Genomic DNA, 7,331 nt, shown 5'->3' on the forward strand with positions numbered 1-7,331 from the left:
AGTCGTCTCACTACTGTCATCCGTAAAGGCATTTTAATGTTTGGTTTTTTTTGAGTAATTGCAGGTGTGCTGCAAGTGGAATGTAAGAATATGGTCTGTTTTTAATAGCTGGCTGCATGCCGGGTTATGCCACTGGATTGCAAGACCTTTGCATCTTGTGGGAATCAGTAGTAAAGATTAGATGACTATGTAGTTCATCATGCCCATAATATATATAGTATTGATATACCTTCATTTTTTTCCCTATTTAATCCTTGGTTACAGTGTTGTTGGTTTTGCCCCTGTGATAAAGACCCTTTCAACAGCCTTATTTAGGTTTGCTAAAGGTTTTGCACTAGACCTGCCTTGAGTAGTACATGTATTTTAGCAAGAAACACTTTTTAATTATGTTAAAGCGAAGCTCTTCAGACACCCTTCATAAACTTGTGAACATTGGATATGTTGTTCTAAGATCACAGAAAATCAAGGAGTGCCTTCTCAGGGATGTTCTAAGGGAATTTTGACGGCCTGTGAAGAATATTAGTTGGACTTCATTGAATTAATTTTGTCAGAGCACTCAGGAGCCAAAGTTTAGGTGTTTCACAGCCTGCTCGGAATTGGTGATTTCCCTGATACACAGCCTCTTCTTTTTCCCTTTGAGGAATGAGTGCTTCACTTTGATCTCCTTTTTGAGCCCTGAATCCAGGTTGCATTCCACTGGTTCCATCAAGGAGGTTTCCAGATAACCCACCTGTGGAAGGTGGGTCTTTAGCAAGTCTATTCCCAGCTGAGGAAGAAAGCAGCGAACACTGACGCACTCCATAGAGCTCATGATGCCCTGTACTACCTACTTTTGAAGTCTCAGTTTAATTTTACATTTCTAAAAACTAAACATTTGATAGGTAAAATGATTTTTAAGTGCTACAGTATTGAATCTTAAGATATAATGTGTGTTCATATAGATGTTGAAATTAGTACAGAAAACAGCTAAAAAATCTGGAAATGTTGCAGAGAAACCATATTTTAAAGGCAAAAAAAGCCACAAAGTGCACCTGCTCTTTTAGAGTCAAGCTGACTGATGCTGTAGGATTTTTGCTGTATTTATTTATCTTGGATATGCAGAGTAGGATGAGCGCTCAGAGCTCTCCTAAATGGAGGAGCTGTGCCTGGCCAGCCTGGCCTTTGTAGTCCTGGAGGAAAAGCTCTCCCAAGTCCTGATGCAATGTGCCAGGGCAGTGGCATCAATTTTTCATGGTGAAAAGTCTTAGGCTCTCTCTCCCGAGCTGCTGGAGAGCAACGCCCTGGTTAGAAAGAGAACAGCACCTTTCTGGCTTAAAAATAGAGGAAAAGAAGAAGAATACAGCTGGGTTTAGATGACTGCTAAATGGGTATAAGTGCAGTTATTCCAGGAATTAATTCCTTTATATTGTACATAATTTACAGCAGGCTTTCTGGTAATCATTACAAAACCACACTGAAATATCTATATGTGTTTTATCTCAATGATAAGCATTTCAGAGAATTGGCAACCAGCTTCTATAGATGATACTTCTCTCATGTGCGAGTTGCTGGTAGGCTAGAAATTAGCAAAGGAATGGCCCTCAGTTCACAGAACACACCTTAGCGTGTCTGAGTGTGAGAATCTCCCCGGTATTTACACAACTGAAGCACAGAGTATGAGATACTGTGCTCTGACAACAGAGTAAAAAGTCATGCAAATATGTTTTAACAATAGTAGGAAAATGCATTAGAGTGACTGAGGTTTACTCTGGAGTCTCCAGTGCTTTGGTTTGGTTTTGGAACAGTGGTGGTGGTGTTTGCTTTTTAATTTATAATTGCATGACTTAATCCCAACATTTTTCTAGGGGAAATTATGTTCAGTCATTATGGACAGAACATGGTCTGTAAAGTCAGCAATGAAACTTCAATGTGACTACAGTTCCACAAATTCTGAATTGCTTTCTCAGTTCCTTGACAGGAATTGAAGAACCCTCTGTGTTTTTGTGCTGTTTTGTGAAAGGAACCTGAAACCACTTCATTGGTTCAGTTTACAACTAGAGGATCATGTAAATGGAGGGAAGGTGCAGTGTACCAGAATCAATATGCCCCGGCAGCGGTGGCTGAGGTGAAATAGTAAGTTGCCAATGTCAGATGGGTAACACAAAAAAGATACATCAGCATGGGGAAAAATTATGTAGTAGAATAAAACAATCAAAGCATTTATTTGGCATAGTATCTATATTTGGTGTAGTATCTACGGAACAAGGTGAAATAACATGATTTTTAAAAATCTCAGTCCTGGAGTTTTAGGTACAGTTGTCTTCAATACCGGTGTACTAACCAAACTCATTTACTTGGTTACGCAAAATTCCAACGCGTTCACATTTGAATGTGTTTGGAACTTGTTTCCAAATACAAGGTGATGATTTACTTGGAACAGGATGGTTAAATCTTCATTTCAACATTTTAAAGATGCATAAAAGCTGTTACCTGTGAAAACAGGAAAAGTTCTGTTTGTTTCTTTATAGTAGTATAGTGCCTGGCAGTAATAGCTGTGACACTGGACTGTAAAGGAGTGAGTTGCAGTGAGTATGAACTTTATCAGTAATTCTGTCAAAATAAGTCGGGTTTATTTCTCAAAGTAATAAGCCAATTGAGTAGAGAAGAACCAGTATAATACATATGTCAATGTTGAAAGGGCTTTTCTTGGTGACTTTCTTTATATTCTCAACAACAAATTGCAAAGGAAGGTCTAAAAAATACCTGAAACAGAGTAGATGAACTAATTGAGAACCTTAGACAGAAAGCAGCAGTGTCTCACTGTCAGGCTGGGAAAAGGTTTGTTCTGCCAGAGTGTGTCCTAGGTCTGTTCCCTTCAGTGGTTGTGTTTAATTGCAGCTGAGGAAAATGCTGTAAATATTCACATTTGTGAACAGTACAAAATGGGGAGGGTGCTGTAACAGAGTGGGCTGGTGAAGGGCTAAAATGTATTGGCCATTGAAGTTGGAAGGGTTCCTTCATCACACACCTTTAATGAAAAATCAAACCATTATCTCTCAGTAGCAGCCCAGAAAATCCTCCTATATGGGCATTTTTCAGTGATCCTGGATTTTCTGTAGTGTGCTGAAAACTACCCCAAGCGTGGCAGAGAAATCAGAACAAATGTACCAGCTTTGTAAGACATAATAGTTAAACTCAGGACAAGCTTTTGTGGCTGCTTAATTATTGTGTATACAAAACATCCTGAAAGCTGTGAATTGGTGCTGTGAACATTGAGCAGGATTGGCAGCGTGTGCTTTGGTACGTGCAAAGTGATTTCTATGCAAATTGTGCCAGCTGGAGAGAGGAACGCAGACCTTTGTTTGTCTGTTTGGTTGCTGCAGGAGGCACAGGCTTCAAAGGTTCACAAAATCCCTGTCATGTCCACAAAGTACATGGGAGCTCTTTGGAGTTTAGGTGAGAAGTTCTGCACGAAGGTGACAAGCTCTGCAGCCTCAGTCAGCATCAGGAGTTGGAGATTCTCAGGGCTGTTGTTCTACAGGCCAGATTGTGCCTCTGGTACTTTTTCCCAATGCTACTTTCTTCCATGAACTTCATGTTGTTACTTCGTGTGGGTTGGTTCAAAGGTTACTTGAAGTAATTTATTTCCATCCTTGATGTTAACAGAAGAGTGAAGGAATGATTACAAGTTTTGTTTCTTCCTTAGTTTTCGCACACTAGTTAGAGAAGAAATCTGTAACTTCATGTTTCCAAGAAGCTCCCTCCAAAGACAAACCTACAGTAAATGTTGCCAGATCATTATCGTTCTTGTGCTTTAGTCCTATTGCGTAGTAGCAAGGAGTAGGCACAATTAAACTGGTCCATGGCTAGTATTGTATGCTATCAGGGCTAGGGAGTTTAAAAAAAATGTAGTGGGGAAAGTAATCTTTCATTCTGTGGAGAAAAGGTAAGAGAACCAGATCCTAGCAGTTAATTGGGGGTCAACTGCAGCTTGTGTCTAATACTGTAAGAGATAATAATGCATTTAAATTTCATCATTCTTAACATATTATCTATAGTAAAATACACAGAATCACAGAATGTCAGGCATTGGAAGGGACCTGGAAAGCTCATCCAGTGCAATCCCCCCATGGAGCAGGAACACCCAGCTGAGGTTCCACAGGAAGGTGTCCAGGCGGGTTTGAATGTCTGCAGAGAAGGAGACTCCACAACCTCCCTGGGCAGCCTGGGCCAGGCTCTGACACCCTCACTGAGAAGAGGTTCCTTCTCAAATTTAAGTGGAGCCTTTTGTGTTCCAGTTTGAACCCATTACCCCTTGTCCTATCACTGGTTGTCACTGAGAAGAGCCTGGCTCCATCCTCCTGACACTCACCCTTTATATATCTGTAAACATTAATGAGGTCACCCCTCAGTCTCCTCTTCTCCAAGCTAAAGATCCCCAGCTCCCTCAGCCTTTCCTCACACGGGAGATGCTCCACTCCCTTCAGCATCTTTGTTGCCCTGCACTGGACTCTCTCCAGCAGTTCCCTGTCCTTCTGGAACTGAGGGGCCCAGAACTGGACACAATATTCCAGATGTGGTCTCACCAGGGCAGAGTAGAGGGGAAGGAGAACCTCTCTGGACCTACTGACCACCCCCCTTCTAATCCACCCCAGGATGCCACTATATTGTTTACTTTTTATTCTTTTGTGTTGTTTGCTTTCATTATTTTTCTCAACTGAAGCAAGGTGAACGTGGAGCTTTCTGTTGGCGCAGGTCAGTGGAACAGCCTTTGCAGGTGGATTTTACTGTGTGTTGGTGCCTGATACATGTAACTGCAAAAGAAGCAGCCAGAGGTGTTGGGTACGGTGTTACACGGTGAGCACTTTTTCTCTCAGTAAAAGCCCAACATACCTTGCAACCAAAAAAACTTCAAGAATTTCTAAAGATGGTAAGAGCACATGAAATCACCTGCTATCTGGGTATTGTAAACTTTGCCCATCTTACACGTTTCTTCGTGCTCTCATTTTTTATAGCAGTACTCCGTTCAGATGCTGTTCACCTCTTCTAAGTGTATCCTGTTGTAAAGAGAATCTCAGTGTATCTGGAGCTGATGGCTTTGGTCTTCAAGACCATTTAATGATTAATGACTGTCATAATCTCCATTTGTAAGGATCACAGACTTCATAAGAGCAACTCCTCAAACTAAAGCTTTGTATAGAAGTCTGGAAAAGAGCTGAATTCTTACTACTTGTGCAAAGGTTACAATTCATGTATGTTAAAGCAGGGTTACAGCAATTGCTAGTAAGAGTAGAGTCCTGTGTTAGGCAACTACGTCAAAGCAATCAAATGTAGTTTTCTCCTGATTTAGTATCTTATCAGCCAAGCAGTTCAAGATCATAAAAATATTTGTTTCCCCTTGGTTGGAACATGCAGGTTGATTTTTGAATGGGTAGGAGTTTCTTTAGTTGCTTTTAGTCACCTTTTGTGTCAGAGAAAAAATATTTGCTATGATGGTAAAAAGTCCACAGCTGGTTCCCAGCAAATGTAGTGCTGTGAAATATGGTTTTCTTTGCCAAAGGTTTATCTGACAAATGTGGTTTCTAAGTTGGCCTTCTGAAATACCTTAAATCACCTGTAAACTCTGATGTGCTAACGCAGAATTGTTTATACTGGCTAATTACAAGGAAGCTCTAGTTCTTGCGCCTGTGCCAAACAGTTCTAGTTAGAACTAGTTCTTTAGGCTCAGGGAGCTATCCCTCGTACATTGCTAAAATGCAGGGTACAAGAATTAATTTTCAACTACTTTCTGTAGTCTACTTTCTGTGTCTTAATCCCTTGTCCTTTTAACTGCATTATTTTAGATTATATAGGCTAACAATTTTTTTTCATACCGAAACCTGAGAAATAAGGGTTTGTGCTTCTGCTCAAAATTGCAGGATGATTAAAATTGTATGACTGGGGGCAGGAGAACTATTAAGTATTAAATAGGGTTAAGAATACTTGCACATCAGTGTATGCAAAATTATTACCGCGGTGAAGATGGAAAAATTCAGATAGACCTAACTTTGTAGTGAAAGTGATGCCTTTCTTTTCACCTCTGATCTTCAGACCATAATTAATCCTTAATTAATCATTAAATTGACTTAGATTGAACTACATGACACCATTTTCTTGCAGTAATCTGATACTGTTTTAAAGCAAAAAACACATACCAGCAGCTGCTTTTTATTGGTTTGGCTCCTATTCTCACTTGTCCTGTTTATTTCTCTGTTCTGCAGCAGCTCTGTCCCGGCTGCGGGCGATGCTGCAGCAGAGCAGGGAGGACGTGGCTGTGGAGGAGTGTCACTGTCGCTTGGAGCAGAAGGCAGCAGCGCGTTTGAACGGGGCTGTACCAGGAGAAGGAAGGTTTGGCTGTAAAAGGAGGAGGAAGGTAGAGTCATAACTGGCAGCTCAAGTCAAATGGTGTGACACCATCTTGCCTGGGCACTTCTCACAACGTCCTTGATACCTGAGAACTGCCACTCACTCTACTTTAACTGTTATTTCGCACTATTACGTGATGCGTCTATTTCTTTGAACTTGTCCACCTGCTACCATTTTATTTAATCTGTATAATTTTCCTGCTCCTTTGATGAAGTAAAAGAAGCTTTCTGAAACACCGTTTGTACCCATCTCTTACTTGACTGGAACATAATTCAAAGCATGTTACAAATTAGACTCTCTAGCACTGGCACATAATTCACCGATTGTTACAGTGGTGTTTCATTGGCAGTGCATCTTTATGGAATTAATTTGTAATGAGAAATTTGTATCACAGAAGAATGTTGTCTATTCTTTCCAAAAGGATGGATCTTGTATTTGCACGTTAGCATGTATTTGGTGTTAATAAACAAAAGAAGTTATTAATTTTCCACATTCTAATGTAATGCTAACCTAACCCATTTAAAACTTTATTTTTTTCTGATTTTTAGATAGAACCAAAGCATTTTGTCATTTGTTTCAGCTACCTAACTTGAATTAGGATTCCTCCTGCTGGATAAATGTCCATGTTCTATAGCAATATACAGTAAAATGTATATTACAGGTATTTACAGTCTATGAAATAACTGTTCCAACACAGAGACCTTTTAAGTTCAGCCCATCATTTGTCCTTCAGTGTGCTGGTTACGTTGCATCTTTTCTGTGCTCCATGACGAGTTTATTTGCTTAATCCAAGTTGTAATAAAATGCAACACAGCAACAGTGTTTATAGGCCTGGGCACCTAAGGACACTCAGAGGACCTCTTTTCCCTGTTTTACTGAACAGACATGGGTGCATTGACTAAACCTGCCCACAGTTCCAGTAACGACAAGAATGAGGCGGTTTCTGG

Source organism: Patagioenas fasciata, chromosome 13 (assembly GCF_037038585.1).
Source record: "Patagioenas fasciata isolate bPatFas1 chromosome 13, bPatFas1.hap1, whole genome shotgun sequence".
NCBI lineage: Eukaryota > Metazoa > Chordata > Aves > Columbiformes > Columbidae > Patagioenas > Patagioenas fasciata.